The 15,518-nt window shown below is 44.4% G+C and overlaps 1 non-coding gene across 1 annotated transcript; it reads right to left on the minus strand.

Moving 5' to 3' along the window:
• Positions 1–338: 338 nt before the first annotated feature.
• trnat-agu (transfer RNA threonine (anticodon AGU)) lies at positions 339–412 on the minus strand. The gene has a single exon. It is a non-coding gene; the product is annotated as a tRNA-Thr (tRNA).
• Between the last annotated feature and the right edge of the window lie 15,106 nt (positions 413–15,518).

The following is a 15,518-nucleotide window of genomic DNA, read 5'->3' on the forward strand; positions in this document are numbered from 1 at the left end:
TCATGTCCCAGTCACGGTTGAAAGCAACACATAACGACACAAACACTCTGAAACATACAACGCAGTCACACTTTCCTTCAGTGAGATTAATGTCGAGCTGTTTTCCAGGTTGAATGTCACTGTGAACAAACTTCTATCAAAGAAGTTGCCTTTGGCGTATCAGCACTGAATTTCTGTACAAGGAGGAACAGCCATTCCAAACTCACATCCTTCACAAAGGCTGTTTTCTCCTGTGACTGAAATTCATTATGTAATTTGAATTCGAAGTCAAATTTCACAAGACAGAAATGTAAATGAAAGATCAGGAAGCTTCTAAAGCACGCTGCAAATGTGCAACAAGGCTCTGCTGGGAGTTGAACCCAGGATCTCCTGTTTACTAGACAGGTGCTGTAACCAACTAAGCTACAGAGCCAGATTGGAAAGGTTTGTGCAGTTGAAAGCAGAGAAGGGCACTATTTATTCTCATCCCACTTCTCCACTGGTCACAACATATTTTAACTTTTCCCACTTCCTGATACAGTCGATCATATACTGTATTTTTCCCAGAACTGAGAATGAATGTTTTGGAAGTAAATACATAATTCAATTTTTTCCAAAAGTTTACAGAATACAACATCTGAGTAATATTCCCCATTGCTTTCTCAGCACTGATGGATTGTGAAGCGGGAGACAGCCAGAAGTCCCACTGAGCCGCACTGACCCTGAGCTGAGAAGGAAATGAGATAAAGTTCAATTCTTCGCAGCAAGATGCTGCAGAGAGATAAGAGTCCTGAATCAAAGTGAGACTTTCTCATACTGTTGTTGAATTTCACGTCAAACAATCCTTGTACTCTCTGCTAATGAAGCCGAAAAAAAGGGAAAATCAGAATGGCACTCAAACTCACAACCCTGAGATTAAAAGTCTCATGTTCGACTGACTGAACTGTCACTTCTACTCGGTCTCTTATTGGATGGATGCAACTGTATGCTCCAACGCTGGGGCAGCTTTCAAATCCTCCCATGGATCCACATGTCAGACTGAGTTCCATGTTGTAGACTCAAGCAAAGGAAATTTGCTCACTTCCAAAACTATCAGTGAGTTGAAGCTTATTACGATCAACATCATCAGAGGTCAGAACGACCTGGTGAAAGAAAACACCCTGAAGAAGGATCCACAATTATTCAAACAAATCGACAAAGTGAAAAACAAAAAATCGATGAGTTAATCCAAGACAAACAACAGAAACACAGAAGAATTCAATTCCATACCAGAACCCAGTCCTGTTGTTTTTAGATCCAGCTCTCAGTTACTGCTTCACCTTCATACACACACTTGGCAATCTGTACATTTAGTTCATTTCAATTTTGTCAACAGGCTCTTTGAATCCAGTTCTCTGGTCCTCAAACAGGCTCCGTGTGAAAGTCAACTCCGCTTTTTGTAAGGCTGCAACCAATCGATGACCTTCAAATAAAAATGCAAATGAAGTAGGAGTCATGCAGGATTTGAAACCAGGATCTCTCACATGCTATCCAATTACACATCGAAAATGAAAACCATACCCCTGGACCAACAAGACATTTATAAAGAGCCTTATTTTTAGCACTCTTTAGAACTGTGTCATTAAGTATATATTGCCTCTCCCTATCCCTTCTGCGAAAGTCTATCACCTCACACTAGTCACTATTAAATTCTATCTGCCACCTGTCTGCCCATTCTGCTAGCCTATCACTGTCCTGTTGCAGGCAGTTCATTTCATCCTCACTATTTACCACTCCTCCAGGTTTGGTGTTATCAGCATATTTTGAGATTCTACTCTATTTTCCAAGATCCTAGTCATTTACATATAGCAGAAAAAGCAGTGTTTCTCGCAGTGACCATTGGAGAACATCCACTGTCGACTATCCTCCAGTCTGACAAAGAACCGTTTACTATGATTCGCTATTTTCTGTCCTTAAGGCAATTTTCTATCCAATTGGACAGGGAGTCTCCTATTGCATGAACCTCACTTTTGTTAACCACCCTTTTATGTGGTACCTTAGAACAGTACAGCACAGTACAGGCCCGTCGGCCCACGATGTTGTGCCGACTCTTTAACCTACTCTAAGATCAAACTACCTACATGCCCTTCATTCTACCATAATCCATGTACCTATCCAAGAGTCTCTTAAATGCCCCTAATGTATCTGCTTCTTCTACCACCGCTGGCAGTGCATTCCACGCACCCACCACTCTCTGTGTAAAGAACCTACCTCTGACATCTCCCCTAAACCTTCCGCCAATCACCTTAAAATTATGGCCCCTGGTGATAGCCCTTTCCGCCCTGCGAAAAAGTCTCTGGCGATCCACTCTATCTATGCCTCTCATCAAGTGGTACACCTCTATCAAGTCACCTCTCATCCTTCTTCGCTTCAATGAGAAAAGCCCGAGCTCCCTCAACCTTTCTTCATAAGACATGCCCTCCAGTCCAGGTAGCATCCTGGTAAATCTCCTCTGCACCCTCTCTAAAGCTTCCACATCCTTCCTATAATGAGGCGACCAGAACTGAACACAATATTCCAAGTGTAGTCTAACCAGGGCTTTATAGAGCTGCAGCATAGCCTCGCGGCTCTTAAACTCAATCCCCTTCTCATCCATTCTTAATCCATCCATCCATCCTTTCTTAAAATCCATATCAACAACATTCGCTGCATCATCTTCCTGTTAGTTCATCAAAAAATGCAGTTAGTCAAGCATGAACTCCCATTTATAAATCCATGCTCACTCTCCTCAATTAACTCAAATCTCTCCAAGTGACTGTTGATTTTTTTCCCTAATTATTGTTCCGAAAACCTTACTCACCACTGCTGTTAATCTAACTGGCCTGCAGTTACCTGGATTGTCCTTACACCCTTTGTTGAAATAGCAAGTCACATTTGCCACTGTTCAATCTTCTGGCACCTCCACAGTGCTTTTTGGGAGGGTGTTCCTGGTTTTTGACCCTGCAACAGTGAAGGAATGGCGGTCTAGTGCCAAGTCAGGATGGTGTGTGACTTGGAGGGGAACTTGAAGGTGGTAATGTTCCCATGCGTCTGCTGCCTTTATCCTTCTAGGTGGTAGTGTTTGTGGGTTGGAAGGTGCTGTTGAAGGAGGCTTGGCAAGTTGCTGCAGTTCATCTTGTAAATGTTACACACTGCTGCCACTCTGCACTGGTGCTAGAGGGAATGCATGTTTAATGTGGTGGATGGGGTGCCAATCAAGTGGGCTGCTTTGACCTGATGGTGTCAATCTCTTGAGTGTTGTTGGAGCTGCACTCATCCAGGCATGAGTATTCCATCACATTTCTGACTTGTGCCTTGTAGGTAGTGGGCAGGCTTTGGCGAGTCAAGAGATGGGTTAGTCGCCACAGAGTTCCCAGCCTCATGACCCGCTCTTGTAGTTGTAGCTGTAGTTGTAGTAGTAATAGGCAATCGTCCGTCTCAGAAGACGATGGGCGACGCCCGGGGTGCACGTCACTTCTGTATTAAGCATCGTTTGTTGTGGCTGTAGAGGACGACTCGTGAGTGACAATCCCTTCCACAGCTGGTACAGATGAATATCATTGGCCCGAGGTCGACTGATAATTTTTCCTTCCTCTGAGCTCTCTTTGCCCCCAACTGGTCGTTTCTTTTGTCCTCTGCTTTTCCCATGGTCTTCCTGAATGCCTTTCTCCAGGAATTCCAGTCAGCAGGAAGGACTTCCCATGCATCGACTCCAATCCCAGTCTGCTTGAGATCTCGCTTGCAGATGTCCTTGTATCATGGACGTGGGTGACCTGTTGCTCTCGTGCTGATAGCAAGCTCACCAAAGAGTGTGTCTTTGGCAAAGCGACCGTCATCCATTCAGCACACATGACCCAGTCAACAGAGTCACCGCTGACTCAAGAGGGCAAACATGCTGCAGATCCCTGCACGCTGGTGTACTTCTGCATTCGGCACTCTGTCCTGCCAGGAGATGCCCAATATCCATCTGAGACAGCGGAGGTGGAAGCTGTTCAGCTGCTTTTCTTGAATTGCATAAGTTGTTGATGCTTCTCTCCTATAAAGGAGGGTGCTGAGAACACAAGCCTGGTACACGCAGAGCTTTATATTTTCGATCAGTTTGCTGTCGGTTCACACTCGTCTTCTCAACTTTGACATGACAGCTGCAGCATTGACAATCCTGGTGCTGATTTCAGCATCAAGGGACAGATTGCTGGTGATTGTTGATCCAAGGTATGTGAAGCTGTTGACAACCTCCAAAGTGAGCCTGTCGATGTTGATGGAAGGTGGAGTCTCCACGTCCTGGCCCATAACTTTGATCTTCCTGATGCTGATCATCAGTCCAAACTCCTTGCAGGCCAGGGATAAGCGATCTACAAGCTGCTGCAAGTGAACTTCATTATGGGATTTCAGCACAGCGTCATCAGCAAACAGCAACTCACGGACTAGGAACTTACCCACTTTGGTCATGGCGCACAGTCTTGCCAAGTTGAACAGCTTGTCGTCAGCTCTGGTATGCAGGTGGACACCCCCATCTGAGTCACTGAAAGTGTAAAATAGCAGAATGGAGAAGAGTATGCTAATTGTAAAGATGTGAGCTGTGAGGAGCTTACAACCTGCTTTACTCCACTGCTGATCTTGAAAGTGTCTGATGTTGCTCCTTTGTAACTGACGGAACTGTGCATGTTCTCGTGGAAAGAAATGACGCCCAAGAGTTCAGGAGGGCAGCCTAGTTTCCACAGCAGTTTGAAGAGTCCGTCTCTGCTGACAAGATCGAAGGCCTTGGTGATGTCTATAAAGACAATGTAGAGTGGTCTGTACTGTTCACAGTACTTCTCCTGTAATTGCCGAAGTGAGAAAATCATGTCGACTGTCGATCTACCAGCTCTGAAGCTGCACTGAGACTCAGGATAGATGTGTGATGCCAGGGTCTTCAATCTGGTCAGAGCAATGTGAGCAAAGACCTTCCCCACAATACTTAGCAAGCAGATGCCTCGGTAATTTCTGCAGTCACTGCGATTTCCCCCTTATTTTTGTTACAAGGTGACAATATTTGCATCACGTATGTTTTGAGGTGCAGATCTTTCCTTCCAACAGAGACACAGAAGTTCATGGAGATGCTGCAGCAGAGCCGCTTTTCCACTTTTGATGATTCCAGGTGGAATAACATCATTTCCCGGGGCTTTACTACTGGCAAGACGGTCAATGGCCTTGTTGAGCTCCACTATGGAGGGCTCACTGTCCAGTTCCTCCATGACAGGGAAGTCTGGAATGGCGCTGAGAGCTACTTCAATGACAATGTTCTCCGTTATGTAGAGTTCAAGGTAATGCTCCACTCACCTTTCCATCTGCTTGTTAGGTTCAGTGATGATCACCCCTCTCTTTGTCTTCAAAGGTGCTGATTTAGTTACTGCTGGTCCCATTGCTTTCTTAATTCCTTCATACATCCCTCCAGCATCCCCGGAATCAGCATCAGATTGTATGCTGTTGCAGAGTTTTAACTAGTATTGATTAACCAGCAGTGCCGAGCAGTTTTTTTTTTAATTTCTAAAATATACGTTATTCATAAAAATCTGTAAAAAATACATTACTAAACAGTTTCAAACAGCACCAAGTCAAAAAATGCAAACAGCACAAGGGAGATCAGTTTCCTTCAATACAATCATGAGTTGCCTCACAACCCTTCCATTTCATTTGTCATGCCATAGACATTTTTACATTTTACAGCAAATGAAAATTTTCCCAATACAGTTCGAGGGGTTTCTGATGGATCCAGCCCCTCAGTTCAACTTGGTGGGGGGACCATACACTGTGGTCTTTCCCCATTGAGCCTTTGCTGCGGCTGCCCCAAGCTGTAGTGTGTCCCTCAGCACGTAGTCCTGGACCTTGGAATGTGCCAGTCTGCAGCATTCGATCATGGACAACACTTTGCTCCGGAAGACCAGCAAGTTTCGGGCAGACCAAAGAGCATCTTTCACCGAATTGATAGTCCTCCAGCAGCAGTTGATGTTTGTCTCGGTGTGCATCCCTGGGAACAACCCGCAGAGCACAGACTCCTGTGTTACAGAGCTGATTGGGATGAAACTCAACAAAAACCACTGCATCTCTTTCCACACCTGCTTTGCAAAGACACATTCCAGAAGGAGGTGGGCCGAGCAGTCTGCAGAGACCTGTTTCTGGAAGCTCTGAGAGCATCGAGATTTTGTTTGCTGGGGACTGGTTTGTAGTTCATGAGGACTCTCCTCTTAGTTGCAATAACTGACTCTATTTCAGTCCAATAAGCCTCAAACCAGTCAGCATTCCTCCCATCTCTTTTTCCATACACAGTGAGTGCATTGTTGTTTGAAAGTGCCTGATCAAGGATGTTGAGGAACTCCTGGGTCCTTTCTGGATCAGTGGTTCGGCGAGTGTTGATCTGAGGACGACCTTTCTTCATGGATGGGTGAAGCTTCCTTGTCTGAAGCCTGACCTTGTTACACACCAGGGAGTGATCAGTGTCACAGTCAGCACTGTGATAGCTGCGAGTGATGAGGACACTGCTGAGGGTGGTAGGTCTGGTGATGATAAGGTCTAGCTGGTGCCAGTGGCGTCATCTCAGATGTCTCCAGGACACCCTGTGGCACAGCTTGACCTGGAAGTAGCTGTTCATCACACAGAATCCATGCTGACAGCATAGCTCCAGCAACCTCTGTCCATTTCTGTTCATCTTGCCAAGCCCCTGGTGCCCTATGCTCGTTGGCCAAGCTGTAGTCAGTACCCAAGCTTGTGTTGAAGTCTCCTAGAAGGTACAAACCCTCGGTGCTGGGAATTCTACTGATGGCAGTGTCAAGTGTCACATAGAATTGATCCTTGACATCTAGGGTGGAGGTGAGTGTCGGGACATAGGTGCACATGAGATTAACTGGGCCCGCGCTTGTTGACAAGTGAAGAGTAGGAAGTGTCTCTGAGCCAACTGTGGGGGTTGGGGGGGGGGGTTCACTCATCGCAAGTAGCATGTTTTTTACTGTGAAAACCACTCCAGGCTCACGAGTTGCCTCTTGGGCATTCCCCTTGCCAGAAGAAGTTGTAGTGTTTCTCTTTGAGGGATCCACTTTGAACGAGTCTAGTTTCCTGCAGAACAGCAATGTCCACATTGAGTCTTGTGAGTTCTTTGTACTTCACAGCTGTCTTGTGTGTGTCATCAACCTGCAGAAGGTTGTCGGTAAGGCCAGGACACATGGTCCTCACGTTCCAGTTTGTGATGCAAAGGACTGGTGTCTTCTTTGTTAAGTTTGTCTTGCCTGGTGCACAGATTATCGATCCACCTGTTGAGAGATGACTCTCTGAGCTCCAAGCACCCATTGAAGCAAGCAGGTTGTGGCAGGATAGCAACTAACTGACTGGGGTTACCCAGCTTGGAGTAGGTGGCAGTTATCCAATGAGATCTGATGTTCTCTACCACTGTCGGAAGTAACCCCTGGTGCTCATACTCTACACCAATTGAATGAGAGCTTATAATCGGTAACTGTTTCTTCCCATGTTGTGTTAATGTTTAACCACAAAGTTGGAGTGTCCTCTCATGGGCAAATAGTATGGAGACCCTGAACATCAGGACCCCCTCTCAGCATTGCTAGTATTGTCCAAAGGAAAGGGAAAATCCAGTACTGTTTGGTAACAGCTCTGCTACAGGAGTTGCTGGAAAACTGCCTGATAAGTAACAGGTAACCGCCTACGGGACTCCACTCCGGATTTACTGTCCAGGTTTTCTCCCTAAGCCTTCTTCTCTCTCAAGACACCCACAGGGAAGTGAGACTTTTTGCCCGTAGATGGGGCTCTGTTTCTTGGCATCAGGATGGAACCACACACCAGTGGTCCTGCATGACATGCATAAGGATATCACACACTGCCCCATCCCTGTGACAGCTCAGAGAGAGACCCTGATGATAATGCACCCCACAGGAACATCACAAACAGCCCCCTCCCTAGGACAGCTCAGAGTCAGACACTGCACACACTGCAACAACAGTGACATGACTGTATTAAGTCCCTCCATTCTGAAAAACAAGCATTCACCCTACTTTATGCTTTCTGTCCCTCAGCCAATTTTGTATCCACGCTGCCACTGTCCCTTTAATCCCATCTGCTCGAATTTTGTTAACAAGTCTATTTTATGGTACTTTTTAAAACACCATTTTGAAGTCCAGACACACACCATCAACCTCACCACCCTGGTCAACTCTGTGTGAAACTTCATCAAAGAAATTAATTAATTATTTCAGACACAATCTTCTGTTAACCAATCTGTACTGGCTGTCATTTATTAGCCCATGTTCTACCAAGTGACAATTAACTTCCTCCTGGATAATTGCCTCTAAAAGTTTCCCTACCACCGACATTCGACTAACTGGTCTGTAGTTCCTGGGTTTATCTCTCTTTTTAAACAGGGCTGTAAAATTAGCAATCCTTGCAGACTTATCTTTCAGTTCTGGAAAGTCTATTGTGGACACTCACTTTGGGCATGACTTTAACCAATAAGGCAACAGGATAATTGTTTAATAAGTCCAGAACTTGTATTGAGAGTAAAATAGTACTTAATAATTGAAAGTAAAATTATACTTAACAAACTTGGGGAATATAACTTTGCAGCTCTAGCAGGTGTGCGGACTGGTCGAGTTGGTCTCAGAGTGTCACGGTCCTCTTTGTCCAGTCTAGATCCCTCATCAGGTGGAGAACCTGGTTGATGATCTGAGCCTTTACCCCTGAGATCTTCCAGTGTTCCTGCACACTGAAACCTTACAAGATCCCTACTTTTAACCCCTGGATGGCCATCACACCACCTTGTAAAATAATAATTGCTCCTATCTGTTGCTAGGTACATTTAATTAGTTCTTAATGACGTCTTCCACGAACAGTCACCTATCCTCGGCATCTCAGACATGAGTACAATGGAGTGGTTTCACACTGTCTCCCAATCTGATCTGAAACAAGTTTCCTATTCATTAAATCGAGACTCTTGAAGGTCACGATGTACCAGACCATGGGTTTTATCAGGGGTCCTAGAAAGGTCCATTGTTTGAATACATTTAGCTGAAACTGCCCTTTCCCACAAAGACACAGAAACTCACAGTAATTAGATTGAACAAACTTTAAATGAAAACCCATTTTCTCTGAAATGTTTATTGATTCATTAATTATAACTCAATCAAGGTTCATTACTTTTACAATCATCTGTTTCAGGATGGGTAGCTACTCATTAATTATACAGGATATAAACATTAGTACTGAACACAAAATGGTTCCTTTGGTCATGTGTTCATCATAAAATGGCTTTCGTAACGTTGTTAGTTATGACAATGGATACATTATAAAAATGGTCAAGTTAAACTAAGATCGAGCTACCCAAGCTTACCTCCATCCTCCAGTCCTCTGGCATCATTCCCATATTCAAGGAGGATTGAAAGATTGTGGTTCGAGTCTCCGCTATTTCCACCCTTACTTCCCTCAGCAACCCAGGATGCAGCCCATCCAGACCGGGTGACCTTTCTACTGTGAGCATTGCTAACCTTGTAATTGTCTCCTCTTTATCTATTTTCATCCCCTCCAAATTCTCCACTTCCTCCTCCTTTACTGTGACATTTGCAGCATCCGTTTGTTTTGTGATGACAGATGAAATGTACTTAATTGGTACCTCAGCCACACCCTCTGCCTCCACAGGATCTCCTAATTGACCCACCCTTTCATTGACTGTCCATATGTTTGGTAAAAGACTTCAGTGTTCCCAGTTATGTGACCTGCTAATCTTTTCTCATACATCTTGCTGATCTCTTTTCCTTTTTCAGCTCTCCTCTGTACTTTCTGTATTCTGCTTGTTTCTCTACTGCATATGAGTCCTCACATGATTTTTCAGTGAATGGTTTTTGAACTATTTTGTAAAAGGATTTAGTTTTGTAAATTTCTCCCTAGCTCCCCTCATGGTCAGGCAGAAAGTTTAACTGCTGTGTTTTCAAACAGCAACAGCTTTATTTGAAAAGCCATTATGACAGGATTCCGGGTTTTAATCCAGTCACAAATCTGGTTCTGATGTCTTGCGGCTCCAGCTGTCACATGACCTGTCAGAGGATGACCTCATAATTGACCCAGTCATGGAGCTGTGGGTTGATGTGTAAATTGTTTCAAAATAATTTTCCAGAAGGACAATCAAAATGAATCGATATATAAAAGGTAGATTTTGTGAATTTGTGCTCCCAGTGGAAATTCCTGCAGAGTCTGCTGGTTTTCATATCCCCAATTCCCCACAGGAAGCTCTGTGCTAGGAGTCTGTATTCACTACATCAACATTATACAGAATCATTTCATGGGAGACCCCAGTGTGAATTGTAGACAGGTGGGTCAGTTTTAACTTTCAAAGTAACACAGAAGCAAAATACTGCAGATACTGGAAATCTGAAATAAAAACAGAAAATGCTGGAAATACTCAGCAGGTCTGGCAGCATCTGTGGAGAGAGAGACAGAATTAACGTTTCAGATCTGTGACCTTTCATCAGAACTGAGCTGAAATTGTCTGAGTGACTGAGATTGTGGAATCAATTTCAGGGTCAAAGACATTGTATTTGGTAAGGATAGGAAGATGGAGGTTATTAAGTATAGTGCAATATTATCGATGCTTTTACATTATTTTGATCAAAATTGATTTAAACTTTGTGCACATGAATCCTATCTTTTGATCACAATGACACTGATAACAATGGAAAAAGCAAGACTTGCATTTCACGACTTTTCAAGTGTGGTCACTCATCAGTACAATAGAGTACTCTGCAATAAAGATGTATAAGATTCCCACCACACAACTGCCAGACGATGATCATCCCAAACAAGAGAGAATCTAACCATCTCCCTTTGACATTCAATGGCATTACCATCGCTGAATCCCCCACTATCAACAACCTGGGGGTGAGCATTGAGCAGAAACTGAACTGCAGTAGCCATATAAATATTATGGCTGCAAGAGCAGGTCAGAGACTAGGAATCCTGTGGCAAGTAACTCACCTCCAGACTCCCCAAAAGCCTGTCCACAAGTCAGGAATGTGATGGAATACTCTCCACTTGTCTGGCTGGGTGCAGCTCCAACAATACTCAAGAAACTCAACAGGACAAAGCAGCCCGCTTGATTGGCACCCCATTTACAACTTTCATGCCCTCCATCACTGGCACACAGTGGCAGCAGTGTGTACCATCCACAAGATGCACTGCAGCAATGTGCCAAGGCTCCTTCGACAGCACCTTCCAAACCCGTGACCTTTATAACCAAAAGGACAAGGGCAGCAGATGCATGGGAACACCACAACCTGCAAGTTCCCCTCCAAGCCACACACCATCCTGAATTATTACTGTATCACCGTTCCTTCACTGTTGCTGGGTCAAAATCCTGGAACTCTCTTCATAACAGCAGTACATGGACTACAGTGGTTCAAGAAGGCAGCTCAGCACCACCTTCTCAAGGCAATTAGGGATGGATAATAAATGCTGGCCCAGCCAGCGACACCCACCTCCCATGAATGAATTAAAAAATGATAATATCCTGTAATCCTCCAAAGTAGAAAATACAGATGGAAATGAAAAATAATAAAACACAGTCAGCATGGATTTCAAAAAGAAAGACTTGATTAACCTTATCTTTGAAAAATCAACAGCAAGAGTAATATAGCAGATGTAGAAGAGTTTAAGTTAATAAAGCCTCATCCATTTATGTGCTTGAACCATCAAATTGTGGGTTAACAAACAAACACACTAACTGACAGAGCTGCATGTTGTGCTTTCTAAATTACCCTAAAGTAGGGTGTTAATGAGTTAAAGCTTCAGGTTGCTGCAACCAGAATAGCCATTGTCCACGATCAGTTTTACTGTTATAAATAAAGGGTGGAACATTCATTGTGAATCTATAGAAACAGTCTGGTCCTGCACACTGCAGACACATCCACGTCATCACCAACCAGCTCTCCTATAATTTGACTTTTCCCCATTAGCTCCATGGAATTACTTTTAAAAGATTTTAAATTACAAGCAGTTTTGTTAATGTTCAGCCTTTGAGAAGAAATCATTCCCTGGCCACAGTGGAGACAGCATTGAATATAAAACAGTAGACTACCAGGTAACACAGTGAAAGCTGATCAGCTAATCTATAATTACTTACTTTTCTTACTTTTGCTCTTGCTATTCGGTTTTTCATCATTTTCAGCTACTGACTGTGGATATTATTGTGATTAAATGTGAAAAGATGCACTGTGTCTCAGCCCCGGTATATTGGCTCTTTCACTGTTTCTTTTCTTCTTTTTCTTTTTTCTTTTCTTTTTTTTCTTTTGGGCCTCCTTATCTCGAAAGACAATGGATACGCGCCTGGAGGTGGTCAGTGGTTTGTGAAGCAGCGCCTGGAGTGGCTATAAAGGCCAATTCTGGAGTGACAGGCTCTTCCACAGGTGCTGCAGAGAAATTTGTTTGTTGGGGCTGTTGCACAGTTGGCTCTCCCCTTGCGCCTCTGTCTTTTTTCCTGCCAACTACTAAGTCTCTTCGACTCGCCACAATTTAGCCCTGTCTTTATGGCTGCCCCTTTCTCTGTACAGTGCTGTATACACTCAGATACTGACAGTGTCTCTCCCTCCCTCAACTTTCCAGCCCTGACGGTGCAGAAAGCGCTGCTCAAAGTTACACATTCTGACTGTTTACAGTTGATTAGTGAGAGATTATTAACGTATCCTCCTGCAGCGCTGCCTCGGTTAACAACAGCAGATCTAAGTCACATTTCAGATACAGAAACAGACGCATCAATTATTCACTCTTTCCCAGAGTGTGTGAGGCCGGGACAAGCAGCAACATTCCAGCCCCACACTCTGCAATTACCCAGCACCAGCAGAAAGCAGTGAATACAGATTCAATCAGTGGGTTAATGTCCATTACAGGGATGCAAGATTCCACGGTCCAGGACAAACATCCCCATACACCGAGAACAAGCTCAGAAAAACCCGGGGGAGTTAATATCCCAATCACTGAGCATTCCAGTAACATTGAACAAGTTCCTGAACTGAGTACAGAAGTGATGACAAGGTCAAAAAGGTCTGAACAGTTGAGGTGACTGAGCGGTTTCAGCTTCTCTGTTCAGGGTGCAGCTTTCACTGGAGGCATGTGTTTAAATCCCACTTCTGACAACTTGATTTTCAGTTACTTTGCAGAGCTTCCTTGAAGGTTTGAGGTAGAGTAAATACTGAGGAACTGTTTCTAACTGCTGAACGGTCAATAACCAAGGTTACAGATTTAAAGTGACTCACAAAACCAGAAGGAACTTGAGGAAAAATTCCTTTCTGCAACGTGTGGTTAGGATTTCAGTTATGTGGATAGATTGGAGAAGCTGGGGTTGTTCTCCTTAGAGAGGAGATTTGATAGAGGTGTTCACAATCATGAGGGGTCGTGACAGACCCGATAGAGAGAAACTGTTGGTAGAAGGATTGAGACTCAGGTAAAAGCTGTGGCTCAGTTGGTCACACTCACCTCGAAATCACAAGCTTCTGGGTTCAGATTTCACAGCTGACACTGCAGTGCAGCACTGACGGTGTTGAAGGTGCTGCCTTTCATGTGTGATGTTAAACCAAGACCTGGTCTGCATGTTTGGGTGAATGTAAAAGATCCCATGCTGCAATTTCAAACAAGTGAAGAGCAATTCTCCCTGGTGTTGTGATCAATATTTGCCCCTCAATCAGATCAGTTGGTCATTATCACATTGCTGTTTGTGGGTATGAGCTGCTGCATTTCTGACATTACAACATTGATTACACTTCAAAAGTATTTCATTGTCTACAAAGTGATTTGATATGTCCAGTGGTCTTGAAAGGTGCTATATAAATGCAAGTCTTTTCTTTCTTTATCACAACACATTGCAGTGGAAAAAATGGCTCTTCATGTCACCTCTGGTTCTTCTGCCAATCACCTGATATCTGTGTCCTCTGCTTACTGACCCTTTTACCATTGCAAACAGTTTCTCCTTATTTAAACTATTGAAAACCTCCATGATTTTGAACAAATGTGTCAAATCTCTTCTGAATTTTCTCTGCTGCAAGGAGAACAACCCCAGCTTCTCCAATCTCTCCACATAACTGAAATCCCTCACCCTGCTACCATTGTGGTAAATCTCTTTTTTATTCTTTCCTGGGATGTGGGCACTGCTGACACAATGTGATTCCTGTCAACGGAGCGGCCCGCTGACATCATCGGAGAGCGCCAAGCTGCTCATAGGTGCAGCTACATCTTGCCAGGATTAAGTGGCACATGCACAGGATGATGTCATGGTTCAGCACCAACATCATCGCATATCCGCCCATGTTCCATCTTCGCACATTCACGCTAAAGTGTCATCGGGTATCCAGCCTCTCACTCAGCTGAAGGAAGCGGCTGAATGGGAGACTTTGAGGTTGGAGCTGTCCCCCCTCGGCCTTGACGCTTCTTCTCCTCAGCTGCTCGCTCTCCACCTCGCTGCTCCCCTGGATGATTGTTCTCCGTTCGCGTCACCCAGCTCTCCTGCCACTCGCTCCCAGCTCCCCAACCCCCACTCCAGCCATTAGCTCTAGGCCGTGCCATTTCCCTCCTCTTGGCCACTCGTTCTTCACTCCTACGTCACACGTTATGAGAGGTATAGATAGTGTAGATAGCCAGAGTCTGTTTCCCATGGTAGGGGTGACTAAAACTCGAGGGCATACATTTAAGCTAAGAGGGAGGAGGTTTAAAGGGGGTCAAAGGGGTAAATTTTTCACAGAAAGAATAGTGGGTATCTGGAATGAACTGCCTGGTGGAGGCAGGAACAGTAGTCACATTTAAGAGGCATCTGGACAGGTACTTGAATGAGCAAGGCATGGAGGGATATGGAATTAATGCAGGCAGGTCGGATTAGTATAGATAGGCATAATGTTCGGCATGGACGCGGTGGGCCGAAGGGCCTGGTTCTATGCTGTACGACTGTATGACTCTCTGTGACTCCTGTTAATTGTTTAATTATCCACCACCAGTCAGGTCTGGATGTGGCAGGACTGCAGAGCTTTGATCTGATCTGTTGATTGTGAGATTGCTTAGCTCTGTCTATTGCATGCTGCTTCCGCTATATGACATGCAAGTAATCCTGTGTTGCAGCTTCACCAGGTTGACACCTCATTTTTAGGTCTGCTTGGTGCTGCTCCTGACATGCCCTCCTGCACACTTCATTGAACCACTCTTGCTCCCTTGGCTTGATGGTAATGGTAGAGTGAGGGATATGTCAGGCCAGGAGGTAACATATTGTGTTTAAATACAATTCTGCTGCTGCTGATGACCCACAGTGCCTCATGGATGCCCAGTTTTGAGCTGCCAGATCTGTTCATTTCTTCCCTCAGATATAATTGAAATAAAAAAATTCTGAAGAAATGCATGAACTAAATATAAAGGAGAGAGAAATAAATACTGACAAAATAGATGGCAGCATTTGGAAGGTAAAAAGATTTCAGTTTTATTATTGATGAGTGAGAGGAATTTCTCACACTTTGGGGCTT

This window comes from Heterodontus francisci, unplaced genomic scaffold (assembly GCF_036365525.1).
Source record: "Heterodontus francisci isolate sHetFra1 unplaced genomic scaffold, sHetFra1.hap1 HAP1_SCAFFOLD_121, whole genome shotgun sequence".
Taxonomy (NCBI): Eukaryota; Metazoa; Chordata; class Chondrichthyes; order Heterodontiformes; family Heterodontidae; genus Heterodontus; species Heterodontus francisci.